The sequence below is a fragment of the Dasypus novemcinctus genome, chromosome 14, assembly GCF_030445035.2.
Source record: "Dasypus novemcinctus isolate mDasNov1 chromosome 14, mDasNov1.1.hap2, whole genome shotgun sequence".
Lineage (NCBI taxonomy): Eukaryota > Metazoa > Chordata > Mammalia > Cingulata > Dasypodidae > Dasypus > Dasypus novemcinctus.
In genome coordinates, this window is record NC_080686.1 from 64,195,843 (window position 1) to 64,211,182 (window position 15,340).

Sequence of the window (15,340 nt, forward strand, 5' to 3'; positions counted from 1 at the left end):
GCCTACAGGGGCTTCTTGCACTTCTCAAATAAATTACTCACACTCAAATACTTGCCATCAAGTCTGCATTCTGGATAAGTCAAACCAAGACCACCCCCACAGGAGAAGTCCTGCGCCTTTCCTGTTGCTCAGAGTGGAGCTGGGGATCAGCTCGTCCAAAGGACTTCCTGTGATGACGGGAACGTGCTACCTGCGTCATCTGTATCAGTAGCCCCCAGCCACCCATGCCAACTGGGCCCTTGAAATGTGGCTAGTGTGGCTGACATACTGAATTGTAAATTTATTTAATGTTCCTTAAGTTAATTTAAAAAGCCATGTGTGGGGAAGTGGACTTGGCCTGATGGATAGGGCATCCGTCTACCACATGGGAGGTCCGCAGTTCAAAGCCTGGGCCTCCTTGACCCGTGTGGCACTGGCCCATGCGCAGTGCTGATGCGCGCAAGGAGTGCCGTGTCATGCAGGGGTGTCCCCTGCGTCGGGGACCCCCACGCGCAAGGAGTGTGCCCCGTAAGGAGAGCCGCCCAGCACAAAAGAAAGTGCAGCCTGCCCAGGAATGGTGCCACACACACGGAGAGCTGACACAACAAGATGACGCAACAAAAAGAAACACAGATTCCTGGTGCCACTGATAAGGATAGAAGCCGTCACAGAAGAACACAGCAAATGGACACAGAGAGCAGACAACTGGGGTAGGGGGAGAGGGGGAGATGGGGAGAGAAAAAAAAAAAAGCCATGTGTGGCGAAGCGGGTGTAGCTCAGTGGTTCAGCGCCTCGCATATACAAGGTTCTGGGTTCCATCCCCAGCACCTCCTTTGACTACCATATTGGATAGCACATATGTAGAAGACAATCATACCTTGCTCTTGCCACTCCTTCATAGCAGTATTACATGTTTTGATTTGTAAAAACCTTTTCTCTGAGGGTTGATAAAGAGGAGCATTGGGGGAGAGGTAGGGAGAAAACTTTGGCTTGTCACAATCCCATTTCACCTGTTTCTCAGGAAGAAAGTTGTTCAGTTGGAGGATTGTGGTTTCACTTAGGGCAGGTGCTATCCATAAAAGAATCCCACTGGCACTGCATACAAATCATAGATTTGCGTGCACTAATTATAAGACTTGTACCACTCAGGATGCTTGTAGGTCTTCTAATTAGTTCAGTTAAAATCGCTCGAGTGTTCTCTTGTTAAAATCCTCTAAAATCCAAGCTAATTTAATGCCTCTTGTTCTTCTTTTAGCTGCAGATTCTTAGTGACAATGTTTCCCATGACCTTGATTTTTATTGGGGTGTCATGAGAGGTTGAGAGCCGTGTCCTTTGGAGAACGTTAAACACGTTTTCCTAGTAAAGAATGTTTGCTAATAACCATTTGTACCGCAGGAAAAAAAAAGTCCGGATCTCTTCTGCAAAAATGAAGTCAGGCTGTCCACATACACTGAGGACCCTTGAAAGAAAAATAATTGGTAGACAGTATTGGGTTTGCAAAAAGTACCTATTAAATAACTGTTAGTATATAATTTTTTCCCCTGTAGTGATGAGAATGTGGTAGGAATGTACCAAATATTTTCTGACTTGATTTTTCCTTTTGCTAAAAAATATCATGCCTCTTTTTAAAAATATATACTTTTTAGTTATTTTTTGTTTTATAACTTTGTTCTTTTTTTTTTTTTAGGTTTATTTATTTATTTAATTCCCCCCCCCCCTCCCCTGGTTGTCTGTTCTCTGTGTCTTTTTGCTGCGTCTTGTTTCTTTGTCCGCTTCTGTTGTCGTCAGCGGCACGGGAAGTGTGGGCGGCGCCATTCCTGGGCAGGCTGCACTTTCTTTCACTCTGGGCGGCTTTCCTCACGGGCGCACTCCTTGCGCGTGGGGCTCCCCTACGCAGGGGACACCCCTGTGTGGCGCGGCACTCCTTGCGCGCATCAGCACTGCGCATGGGCCAGCTCCACACAGGTCAAGGAGGCCCAGGGTTTGAACCGCGGACCTCCCATGTGGTAGATGGACGCCCTAACCACTGGGCCAAGTCTGTTTCCCACTTTTTAGTTTTTTTTAAAAAGATAATTAGATTACATAAATGTTACATAAAAATACAGGGGATTCCCATACACCCTGCTCCCTGGCCCTCCCACATTTTCCTACATTAACAACATCCTTCATTAGTGTGGTGCATTTGTTACAATTGACGAATGCCTCTTTGAAATTACTTTTTTGGGTTCTGAAATTGGAGTAGTATTCTATACTTCACTAAGATAAGTCTGAGATATTCTCTCATTTGGCTTCTCTCAATTACTGACTGTAATCAGTGATAAGCTTTGTATTTTACATGTTTATTTCAGTCCTTTTTTCCGTGCATTTTTGTGCATAGTCCAGTCCATTACAGGGAGGAGAAGTCTGGGCTAGGAAAAGGAATAAATAAACCTTTGTTGAGCACTCAGTAAAGTGAACCGTGCCCAGCTTTACCCATTGTGGTAGTTTCCAAGGGTGCTGTAACCAATTTTACAAACCTGGTGGCTTAGAACAGCAGATATTTATTCTCTCACAGTCCTGGAGTCTATGAAGAAGTCTAAAATAAAACCAAGGTGGCAGCAGGGCCGTGCCCCTTGGAAGGTTCTCCTGGTGGCCCTGCCTTGCCTCTTGCTGGCTGCGGCTGGTTGCCGGCAATCCATGGCCGTCCTCGGCTTGCAGCTGCAGCCCTCCGGGGCCAGGCTCTGCCAGCACATGGCCTTTTCCCTGTGCCCCTGTGTCTCCTCTCCTCTTTTGCTCAGGACATTGCTCATTTGAATTTAGGGCCCACCTAATCCAGCATGACCTCATTTTGACTGTCCTAATAACAGTTAATAACAACATCTGCAAAGATCCAGTTTCTGAGGTTCTGGGGTATGAATTTGGGGGAACACGATTCAACCCAGTATACCCCTCCTATCTCATTTTGTCCTCATAGCAATCCTCTGCTCTTCCTATAATGAGCTGTTATTATGCCAGTTTCACAGTGAGGGAAACCGGGGCAAAGTGAGATTAAATACGTTCTACAAGATCGTAGGATCAGAGCTAAGTTCCAAGCCTGGCTATCTCTCCCAGAGCCCTACATTTCACCACTCTGCCATCTTGCCACATGTGCACTTTCCTCCTCTTCTCTAAGGATTTTTACCCTAGTGAAATCTCATCAAGTGACCCTAAAAGACATACATACCCCAAAGGATCCTGCACAGGCCTGAAAGGGTGGGTGGAGATGGTAGAGCCCCTGGTGGTTACCCCAGGGCCTGAGTGCGGCCTGAGCTTGGGCAGATGGGACCCAGCTGTCTTTTTAGCATGCCTGCAATCCAGCACACAGCGCCCTTCCCACTCCCTCACCTTCACCTGCTCTCCATCCAAGCACTGGCCCCACTTGCCACACCTTGGGGGATGGCTCCTGTGCTCACCTCCCCGCAGTTAAAGAGCTCAATGAAGCATGTAATGTGATAAGGATTTCCAATTGCTTTAGCTAACGTCTTAAATTGGTTTTCTGCTTCAGTTCCACTGCAGGTCTTTACCGTTCTGATGGAGACCGGTTAGGTGAAGATTGATGGATAAGCGGGAATGCAGTGTGTGCTGGTGTGCACGTGGCAAGAGGTCAAAACCAAGTTTGCTGCTCGTGTCTAATCTCTGTCTTCAGCAAACTGGATGGATGTTATTTCTTTTCTCCTCCCCTGAGATGGCTCTCTCATCTGTCTGCTCCCTGTCTCTGCTTGTCTTCTTTAGGAGGCACTGGGAACCAAACCCAGGACCTCCCATGTGGGAGGTGGGCACCCAACTGCTTGAGCCACACCCACTTTTGTGTTGCAGAATCCCCTCTTTAGCAAGATGGCGTCTTGTTTCCGGGCTTGCTGGGGTGGGTTGAATGATAACTTTACATGGGCTGGATCTGGGCTTGGCGTCACATAATTCACATTCTTGGCCTCCTGAGTCACTGTCATTATCTAACCTTTCCTAAGAGCCAGCAGTGTGTGGGCGTGGATGGACAGGAAATCAGATAAGCTCCATCTGTGCGGGCAACTGCTCAGGCGCCCCTTTTACCTGATTCTGGAGCAAGGATTTCACATTTAAAGCCATGTGTCAGAAAAATTCTCATCTGAAATTTTTAATCCCTTGTTAGAGTCAGTGAACATTTCTGGACCGGAAGACATATGGCTGCCAAGAAAGGCTGAATCAGAAGGGAGAAAGTATCTTCTGTAAACCCAAGACCTCCTTAACTGTTGAGTAAAAAGTCAGAAGTTCAAAATAGCAGCAGATTGTAAAATCGTTCTCAGAATGAAAATCATTCACCAAATCTAGTCTTACTTCCAAACCCTTTCCAATTCTCTTGAATCTTACACCTGTGGTGACAGGTTCTTCTTCTGCACTAGAGCCAGCCTTATGCGATTAGAAAGCGACTTTGGAAGCTCTCTTAGCATGCTATCCCTCAGGGCAGAAAATGCCCCCTTCTCCACTCGCCTCTGTTCCCACTCCTTGCATCTTTGCCCCCTGGGCTGTGCAGAAAGCCCTAAGAAGAACAATCCTGTGAGTCTTCAAGGGACATAGAGTGGGGATGAGCTGGAGGATGTTGGTTGCATTACTTGTGTTCTCCTGAGGCACGGCTGGCTTCTATCCTAGGACGCTGTGAGCCAACTCAAAGGTCACATGCGCAAAGGCCGGCGGGACGACGAGGAGGTGAGCAATGTGATGGGGCGTGCAAGTGGGGAACTAAAAAGCACATGCACTATTTGGAGGGCACAGCTAATTTCAGCTGGTTGTTGCCAGGTGGGAAGGCAAGCCCAGTGTTGCTGGATCTGGCTGTTTTTTGTTTGTTTGTTTTTAAGAGAAGCCAGAAATACAGATTTAGAAGCAAAAATGAAATATTACAATTTTTTTCAAGGTTGACAACCAATCAGCTGAAAAACAAATCAGTACTACCAAGGCCAAAAAAAACTGTATCCTCTCCATGGGTCACATTTGGCCCAGAGCCACCCCTGGCAACCCACAGCCATGCATCAGACATTTCTGTCATTTGCAGTCAACAGCGTCCTAGCTGATACAAAGAAGCATGTTCCCCCAATGCCGCTGGGTTATTTACCTCTCAGAGGAGGAAGGCTGGCGGCTCTGAAGGGCCATCGGAGAATGAAGACCAGAGGAGACTCCACCTCTGGTGCTACAGCCAGGTGAGTGGAGAGGGGTCCCAGGCACAGATCCAGTTATGTGGTAATGTTCCCGGGGCCCACGTGTGTGGCGCTTCTCTCCAACAATGGGGTGAGTTTAAGCAGAAGGAACCAGAGGTATGTCTCACAAATCCTAGAGATTAAAGGTGAAGCGAGTGATTGCTGAAAAGGGTCAGGTAAATATTTTTTTTCCTCACAGTCTGTTGGGGTTCATAAACTGTCAAGATTGTGCCAAGTTTCTTATTTTTTCTGGTATCAAAAAGCGTGCCGTATTTGGCGCTCACTCTATATGAAGCTAGGAAGTGTGATAGGTCACATCTAGCAGAGGCACCCAGGGCTTGCCCACCCGCGCAGGCCGCGAGCAGCCTTGCAGACGTGGATCGCCCAGCGTGCAGCAAAGCCATGACAGAGACTGCCTTCCCCCACCCCCCAGCAGCCCTGGGCTCGCAGGGGACACCTCGTGGTCCCAGAGACCCCCTCCCTAATTCTAGGTTTCTTCCATCTTTCTTCATTTCCTGTCCCCATCCAAAAAATGGTTGCTAATGCTGATGTTAATAGTAGTCATAATATTAGCTGCTGCATTGGGAGCACTTGGTGTGTTCTAAATGTTTTATATATATTAACTCGTTCAACTCTCATGACACACCTGTGAGGTAGGTACTGGGGCCAAGTTCCCATAGCTAGTAGGCGGGATTCAAAGCCAGGTGGGCTGGCTCCGGGGCTTGTGCCAGATGACTGCGCAGTGTCTTAGCAAGTGTTCACTTCCGGGGATAGACGAGGGGACTGAAGGATTCTTACTTCTCACTCCATGTGTAATTCAGATTTTTTATCTTGCATATGCACGACATCTCTCTGGGTTAAAAATATTAGATATGACAGCCAGTACCCACTCTTGGGAGTACGCGTCTAAAAACCATACATCTTCAAATCTGATGTGCTAACCCTCATAAAAGTCCAATGCTTATCTGTCTTATTCTTCAAGTCTCCAGATTCTGCCTACTGGTAAGATCATGGGAGAGGGGAGAAAAAGGATGGATTTGATAGTAACAGAGGTTACCCCTATACGGTCCCTAGAAAACCTCGGCTAGCACGCCCCTGGCTTGGGTAGTGGTGGTGCAATGGAGAATTAGTCAGGTAAAGATACATGGAAGATGAACTTGGGCAGAGGTTTATCTTGGCTTTTAGGGACTGCAGGGTTCATAGTGGAGAGTCACGGGCTACTGATATGCTTTTAACAAAGTGATCATGTGATTTTCTTGCTTAGAGGTCTTTTCTTTGTTTTGGTGTCACTGGATGTAGAGGTTCTAGTTATGATGGCTGGGTAACACTTCCCAAACTTTGTGGCATAAAACAACCATTTATTATGCTCATGGATTCCCTGGGTCAGGGCAGAGGGTGGTCTCTGCTCCACGGCGCTGGGGCCTCAGCTGGAAGCCTGCAAGGCTGGGGGCTGGTGAGGCTGCTGCTGGCTGAGGGCTTCAGTTCCTTTCTGTAATATGTGGGCTCTCCATGTGCTCCCTCTGCTTGGACTAGTTTGGGCTTCCTCACTGCATGGTGGCTGGATTCCAAGAGTGAGGAGAGAGACAGGAGAGAGAAAGAAGCATGGGCACTGGGTGGAAACTGTAACCTCTTTTGATCCAGCCTCGGAAGTTGCACTCATGCCATTTGCTGGTCATGGGCTCCTGGTTAGATTGAGGGGCAGAAAACTGACCCCACTGCTCAGCTGGCAAAGTGCCAGCCCATTGTAAGAAGAGCATGTGTGATGGGATATGTATCTCTGTCTTTGGAAAATACAATCTGCCACCTCATTTGATGGTGACAGCAGTGGCAGAGGGAGCCTTAACCATCCTCCCTACATTTCTCAGAGATTCTGCCTGCTTCACTTATAGTTTGGGAATGATTTCTAATACCGGTTTTACAGCCATCCATCCTATATCCAGTCCATCGGAGTCTTGTTCTTAGCCAGAGTAATCTGAGAAACTCTTTTCTGTTCCTGGATGTTAATGGATTACATGGCCAGTGGGACCTAATTGCAGTTACTAAGAATCTTTCTTAGCTTTCTGGAGACATGATACTTAACCCTAGAGTGAATAATAATGGTTCTACAAGAAGGGAATGGGGACAAATGACCCCCTTTTGGTGCCACTTCAGTCACAGTGCACGGGCAGCCACCTATCTGCCCAAATGCAAACTAGGATCAGTGACAGTTCAGTTAATGCAAGGTTGCCAAGGGTAGGGATCCACGACATATGAGCTTAGAGGAGTCATTTATTTTCTGGATCAAAAATTTCCTTTTGATTGAGAAACTATATACCGATGCTAAAAATAACTGCATTTACATATCTTTGACTATACTGAAAACCATTTAATTGTACACTTTAAAAGGGGAATGGTATGGTATATGAATCAATAAAGCTGTAAAAAATTATCGTGTTTGAACGGTAGAATTAAGGGTGATTTTTGTTCTCTATTTCCCTCTATTTTTCTAATTTTTTTTCATGAGTACGTGTCAATTTTATAATGAAAGTAAAGATTATTCTTTAAACTTTCATCGGCAAGGGCTGGGGAACAGGAGACCTGGGTTCCAACCCTCTCTATCTCTATCAGCTTGTGTCACCTGGCAAGACCCGAGACACCTCTGTGACCTCATTTCCATGAGGGGCAACGACAGCCTCCCCCACCTCCTGCTCCTTCACCAGGTTGCCATGATGATGTGATGAAGCAGCAGATGCAAACCATTTAGAAAACCAAAGGCAGGAAGGGAAGATAAGATTTATCATTCCCTCATCTTTGTCTTCCTAAACAGACTAGACTTGTGAAAAAGAATAAAGCAAATTGAGGCCGAGTTGATCACTTGTTTATCCCAACATGGACGACCAAGCTGGGGCGTAAATACAGGATTCATGACGTGTTTGGAAACCCTGCAAAGGTCCTGAAGTCGCACATATATGTATATAGACATATACACATACACACAAACACGCATTAAATGTGATATGTGGTCAATGGAGAGAATGGCTTCAGGGCCCCCCACTCATGAACAGAAATCAATTTCTTTTAACATTAAAAAATATTTTCTGCTTTGATTTTCTTAATATCCATCTTATAACTATATGCAGCACCTGCGAGCTAATAAATAATGTATCCAAAGAATTCTGCACACCCAGAAAGGTCACCATTTGCACATCATCTGTCTATCAAGAGAAAAAGTACATAAGTTTATTTTGGGGACCGATGACGTGGAACAACAGCTGCAAAAAAAAGGGGTGGGGTGGGGTGGGAGGGTGGAAAAAAAGACCAACGCTTAATCCTTTTTCTAAATATTCCTTTAAAGCCCAACTTTCATAAAATTTGATTGGTCTTATCTAGCCAGATGGGGACTTGAAGATTGGAATAGCAGAACTTGAAATTCCGAATTGCTGGACTTATTCGAGAAGCATCTGCTAAGAACTGAGGGCATGCATGTCCTAGAGTGGGTGTCAGCTCAACCGTGATCTTGTACCCACAACCCCTGCTTTCCTGTCTCCACAGCTGAGGAGGCTAATGATGCTGCCGAGACTGAGGACACCACCGCCCCCTCCTTGGACCCCAGAGCAATCCTGACTGAGGTCCAAGCATTTGTGCAGAAGCACTCCCTCCTCATCCTCAAGCTGGGAACGACCCCAGGTTGAATGACTTCTGCCCCGTCTGCCCGGGACTGACCATGGCTTCCCAGTTCGTTTCTTGTGTTGCAGCAGCTGCCTCTCACCCTTTCTGTTTGCACAGAGACCTGCTAACAGACCTTCTCTGATCTACTTCTCAAATGACCCTTGAGGTAGATGATAATTCCCCTTTTCCCAGTGAGAGAAATCTAGCTGAGAGAGGCCAGGGGACTTGCCAAAGGCACACACGAATGGCAGAACCAAGCCTGCCTGTCCCAGCTCCCTCCCTTTTGGCCTCCGTGCTGGCCTGCCCACCCTGCCACCCGCCCCTCCTCTCTTCTCTCCTCCCCAGATTCTGCAGGGCCCCTCACCTGAGCGTAGTTCCCCCTGGTTCCCGCCCTCCCCTGCTCAGTGCTGGTCTGCGGCTGACCCCTGGGTGCTCCTCTGAGGCCCTTCACCCTTTCCTGTGTTCTGCAGCTACTGAACTATCAGAGGTCGAATCTTCAGATGTCGAAGAATTCCATCTTGCGACATTTCAGCTTTGAGAAAGGAACACCTCCACTCCTTTCTTAGCCTAAACAAACATAGGCCAGGACAGGGAATGCAGTACCAGAAATTTCTCTTCTCCAAGAGAAAGGGCCTGAGTCTTGGGTTTCAATAATCTGGCTCCAGGGAGCAACCAGTTCCTTTGGAAACAAAGGGTCCTGCCTTTGAAAGATGGTACCCCGACCTTGGGGCATTGACAAGGACTCTCACAAATGAAAAGGTGAAGAGCCCAAACCTGGAGAAGCTGTCATCTCAGGCCACACTGGTCTTCCTCCAGCCTCAGATGCAGCAGCTGCGCAGGGAAGGTGAGCAGTGGCAGGCCTGTGCTTCAAAGCCACGCGTTCCGTCTGTGTGCAGCCCGGTTAGGCCAGGCAGAAGGAAGCCCTGCGCAGCAGACAATGAGCAAAGGCTTCCGGAATGACCAAAAGCACATGGAGACTCCAAAACGGTTTTCAAAAGTTGAAACTGAACACTCAGCAAAGGAATATTACTCTACGAGAGAGAAAACTGTGCATTTGAGTATTCTACTCCAGTTGTTTGAGAACAGTTCTGTCTTGTAGCCAAAAGCCTTGGGTCCTAGCGGCTGTGTTGGCCTGGTCCCTGAAAGCCCTTGAATTCCAGCTTCAAACCTTTCTAGAACTCACTGTACACAGACATGTGCTGGCTGTTTTCTAGGCTGAAGTTCATACCTTGACAGCCTTGAACCATCTTCCCTGGGAGGTCAGATTTATTCCACTCCAGATCCTTAATCATCATTTGTGTTAGGCTTGATCAGACTTTCTGAAGCACAACTGATTTTTTCAAAAGTAGTCACAGGCTGAGACAGAGAGACAAAATCTCTCGATCGCCTTGTCATGAAAGCGCACATGTAAAAGTGCACGTGAATGAGAGAAGGCAAGAGAGAGAAGGGTCAGCTCAGGGCAGGAAGTGAATAAATTTGTCCACAAATTACATAATCCACGAGTTACATAATACGTGAGCAAGTTTGCAGCAACACATTAGATCCCAAACTCTGTGGGAGAAAAACAATTTTTCCTTTTCCTTTGTCCCCTTTTTCCTCTAAAATACTGAAAATGAGTTATGATGCAAAATCAAATTACTTCAAGCATGTTATTCACACCCACTCTTGGAGACAGCATTGAAACAAGCAGAGAATGACTATTCTCTATTTCATTTCTCCTAGAATTCTGTTACTATAACTACCTCTACTAACTATGACATTGGAATAGGCTTTCTCAGACTGCAGAGCTCTTACTGCATTTGTTATCCCAAACAGCTCTGCGACTAGGCATTTCAATGACTAAACTTCGTCAGTTTCTCACCAATCAGAACAGGGAGGTCCAAAATCAATACTATCTGTTGGTGATAGTGATTGGGATTTGTGAATAGATGCCCCTCACCCCAATTTCTCCCCTCATACTCTATAGGAAATGACTAGCTCACAGTGTATGTGACAGTCACCAAATTCTGCTCCGGCTATCAACTGCTGCAGAGCAAACTATCCCGACACTTAGAGGCTTAAGGCTACAACCACTTTCTTACATCTCACAATCTTGTGGACCAGGAATTCAGAGAGAACTTGGCTGAGAGATTCTTTTGCTTCCCCCAAGGTGTGGACTGGGTCATTCAGTGGAGTTGAGATGGCAGCTGATCTGGTCTGGGGGTTCCAGGTGAGCTGGCACATGTGCCTGGTGCCCCGGTGGGGAAGCTGAAGACTGGGCTCAGCTCTGCCCCTCTTCTTGTCCAGGTATTCTCAGGGACCTCTCTGAATGGTCTCTCCAGCAGGGATAACAGACTTCTCACATGAAGACTCAGGCCCCAGAGTCAGTGTGCTCAGACACAGGAAGCGAGCGCTGCCGACTCTTTAGGACCAGTCACATCACAGAGCCTGGCTAGACTCAAGGGGGATGGCGAATGACGTAAAATCTGTACAGCAGCACATGAACAGGGAGGTCCAAATTGAAAGCATTTGGCCGTGATACTCAATGGTTATTTATGGGGAATTTCCTTACACGGGGGGAAAAGAACTAGGTGTTATCTTCTTTGGGGAGATTCCTACCCTCAGAGAAATGACCAGCTCCGGATTCTCCAGAGCACAGGGTATGTGACTGGAAACTGGCCACCCCCAGGAAGACCTTAAAAGAGGAGACACGTCTGAGGTGGTTTGTGGGTTCTAGATTCCCAACAGCTCTTTCCTCCTCTGTGGGAGACTCAATAATGACCCCCAAAGATGCCCACACCCTAAGGCCTTTAAACATTGAAGGGATTTTAAAGGAATTATCTGCAGTTTTCAGATTAGACTTTTCCCACCAGAGAACCCAGCTCAACTGATATCTTCTTTATAGAGAAATCCTGTTGGAGATTTGTATAATAATGCTTATGTACTTTTTTATTGAGCTAAAATACACACAACCTTAAAATTTTAAAGTATACAATTTAGTGGCTTTTAGTATATGCACAATGTAGTGCAACCATCTACTATCTTATTCCAGAATATTTTCACCTCAAAAAGAAACCTGTACCTATTAACCAATCACTCCCAATTGGCAACCAGTAATCTGCTTTGGAATTGCCTGTTCTAAACCTTTCATGTAAGTGGAAACAGACAATACGTGGCCTTTTGTGTCTGACTTCTTTCATTTAGCATGTTTTCAAGGTTTATCTACTTTGTGTCACGTCTAAGTACTTCATTCCTTTTTCAACACTGAATAGTACCTCATTGTATGGATAGACCAATTGTGTTTATCCATTCGTCCAGTGATGGACATTTGAGTTGTTTCCACATTTTAGCTTTCGTGACTAATGCTGCTATGAACATTCATATACAAGTATCTTTCTGTGCCCCTGCTTTTAATTCTTTTGGCTACATACCTAGGAGTAGTATATTTGGTCATGTGGTAATCCCAAGTTTAATTTTTTTTTGAAGGTTTATTACTCTTGACAAATACTTTCACAGACCACTCTTATTTTAAGCCTCATAACAAGTAAGCTTGCATTTTTACAAGAAGGACAGGGAAGTAGAGGCTCAGCAGAGTTCCCATGCTAAGTCTGTAAGCAGCAGGTGTGGAACTCGAGTCCGAGCACCTGCCACTAAATTCCTCGGCTTCAAGGCCCGAGAGAAATGTTCCCACCTAGCTAGCACCAGGCTCCTTACCCAACGAGAAGAGTTTTGGGAATTAAGTGAAGGGAAAATCAGTAAGATATTTGGCTGTATCAACGAACAGTCTGACTTTAGCTGAAGAGAACTGACCTCTGAGACAATGGGGAAATATGAAGAGGGATTAATACGATAGAGGTCTGGTGGCTCTGTTTTTAACAAGTCCTTATCAGTTCATGATTGCCCTTCGGCATATTTATGGGTAAAATTGCATGTTGTATGAAATTTGCTTTAAATTCTCTAGCTCCATGCCCCAAAGACACGAAGAGAGATGACACAAGATTGGCAACCTGTTAATTGTTGAAGTGGGTGACGGGTACCTGGGGTTCACTTTATTATTCTATTTTTGTGTATGATTACAGTTTTCCATGATTAAAAGTATAAGAAAAAAATGAGAGAACTGTAGCCTTGGGTACCAGGACAAACACCAAAGAGACCTGGTCTGAGTATCCTCTCCTCTAGCATGTCAACCTAGATCCTCCGGGGGCATTCCAGAGTCGGAGAGCAGAGAGCTGCCTCGAGACAGGAGTCTTGGGAAGCAGGGAACAGCGCCGGCCCTGGTAAGCATTTCAGATGAGGGAAAAACAATCTCTAACTTGTGTGAAAGAGAAACAAGGAAATGCTCAGGGGGGCAGCCAAGCAGCATCTGTCATCACTCTCTGTCTGGCACCAGCCGAGATGGGACCCCTGTGCCCCAAGGAAGACAAACAGAATCAGGGTCAGCGGCCAGGGCTGGAATTCATCAGGCTGGGAAAGCACAGCTGTGCCCAGTCGTCAGTTCCAGAATCTATTTCTAAGATCCTTTTTCCTTCTTGATGAATTCCAGAGGGGAAGGGGAAGAGGCGGGGACTTCAAGTACAAGGTTAAAAGAGGTGGGGGCAAGGGAGAAGCAGCCTCCCCTAGGGCAGGCACCTGAGTTTATTTGGGGAGAGCAGGAGAGCTCCCTTTCCTAGGGCAGACAGATGGGTGGGGTGGTCCCCCACCCAAAGGAATCCAGGTGGGGAGGGGTGGGGGTGAGGGAGAGAACAGCCCAGTTTCCTCCTACATCTCAGAGAAGAGGCAAGATTGCTCACTAGCCCCGAGGACGGCGGCGCGGGAGGCACTTTGTGGCTTGTGAAGTGACTTCTGCTGCCCAGTCTGACGCTTTCAGTCTGCAACATCACCCCTGACACCTTTTTGCTCTTTTCCTGATTAGCTGGAGCACTTTTCCTTCAGCTGCAGGATCATTCCCTAACATGGCATGGCTTCCTGCTTAGATATTTAGAGGTTAACAGTTCTCAGCCCTGACTGCACATTAGAATCACCTGGAAGCCTCAATCCCCTTACCCCCGCCAGTTAAATCAGCATCCCTGGGGTGGGGCCCAGGTGTCAGTTATTTTAAACTGTACCGCTAATTCCGACGTGCAGAGGAGGGTGGAACCACCTGCTTAGAGCCGTTCAGGCCTCTGATCACATATCAACTCCTGAAAGGCTTTCTCCAACCACCCTGTTTATTTTTACTTCAGGGTACCTGTTGCTAATAGACACTATATGATAGAGTTACTTGTGCATTTTTAAAAATTCCTCCTAAATGCTTAATTAGAAAGTTCTGTATGGGCACAGGCATCGTTTAACATCTCTTTTGCTTGCTACCATAAAAAATATCCCCAGCACCTAGAACTGTGCTTGGCTCATGGGAGGTTCTCACTGAAGAGCTGCTGAGTGAATGAATACATTACTCGGAGCTGGTTTTCATACATGTCGTGACCCAATCACAGGTTTGTGGTGGATGAATAATAATGTGAGATCGCAAAGGGATGTCAGAGTGGAGCCTGACCCCAACCCCGGGCTCTGCGGGGAGGACGGCTCCCAGGAAGGGGATGGGAGAGCCTCGCAACCGCCTTTCCTCGCCGCAGAGCACGGTCCACAGCGCCATCTGTTGGCCAAAATGTAAAACTGGGTTTCTTCTCGCATCCCCGAGGGTTGCTTCGAGCAGCCCTGCCTGGCCAGCCGGCCTCAATCTGGGCACGTTCACTACTTCTGGAGAACACCATCATGCAAATGGACGCGAGTGTGTGCGTGTGTGTGGCTGAGATTTTACCTAACAAGTGCAAAGCCAAATCCCACCACTTTTCGGATTAATCCCAGCACTGAAGAATCTCTGGGTTTTGGCCAGAGAAATCAAGCCTAAGAATATGAACTGACTCTAACAACTTAAAAAACACCACGCCCAAACTCAGTGGGGAACACGGCTCTCTCTCTTTCCACATGTGTTGCTCTGGGCCAGATGGAGATGACCACATAAAGGCGCTGATTCGTGGTCTTTGATCAGTTTCCTGGAACTAAAATGACAGAGGGCCCAGCTGTTAGGAGAGCTATTCCAAGTACTTAAGTGGGTTTCCAAATGCTTACCTTATGTGCATTAAACTTTAGACTGATTCAGTATTTTTATACTGCAACCTGATCTTTAGAATGAAAGCTACACACACACACACACACACACACACACAGAGGATTTAATATATTTAGAAACTTCTCTTGGGACCTTACAAGAATATTGTGTTCTTTTCCAATTTAAAGAAAATTTTGGAGGTCAGAAATGATCCCTGGGAGAACTGAGGTTATTCAACCTGAAGAAAACAAAACTTAATCTGATAGAATCTTCAAATACAGAACAAGCCTTGATTAGGTTGAAATAGGACTAAAATACGTGAGAACAAGGCACACCATTTGGGCATCACTTTATGGAGTTCTGTGCAGGAGACATCATGCTCTCCTGCTATATACCCACATCTATGACAGCAAGTCATGTTTTAACAGAGTTCTAAGATCTACCCAGAATAGTTACACCAAA

The 15,340-nt window shown here is 46.5% G+C and overlaps 1 long non-coding RNA gene across 1 annotated transcript; it reads left to right on the top strand.

Moving 5' to 3' along the window:
- The first annotated feature begins 5,023 nt into the window (after window positions 1-5,023).
- Window positions 5,024-11,966, top strand: LOC139436417 (uncharacterized). Its single transcript, XR_011645671.1, has 2 exons — window positions 5,024-5,166; window positions 8,695-11,966. It is a non-coding gene; the product is annotated as an uncharacterized lncRNA (long non-coding RNA).
- Window positions 11,967-15,340: the final 3,374 nt, after the last annotated feature.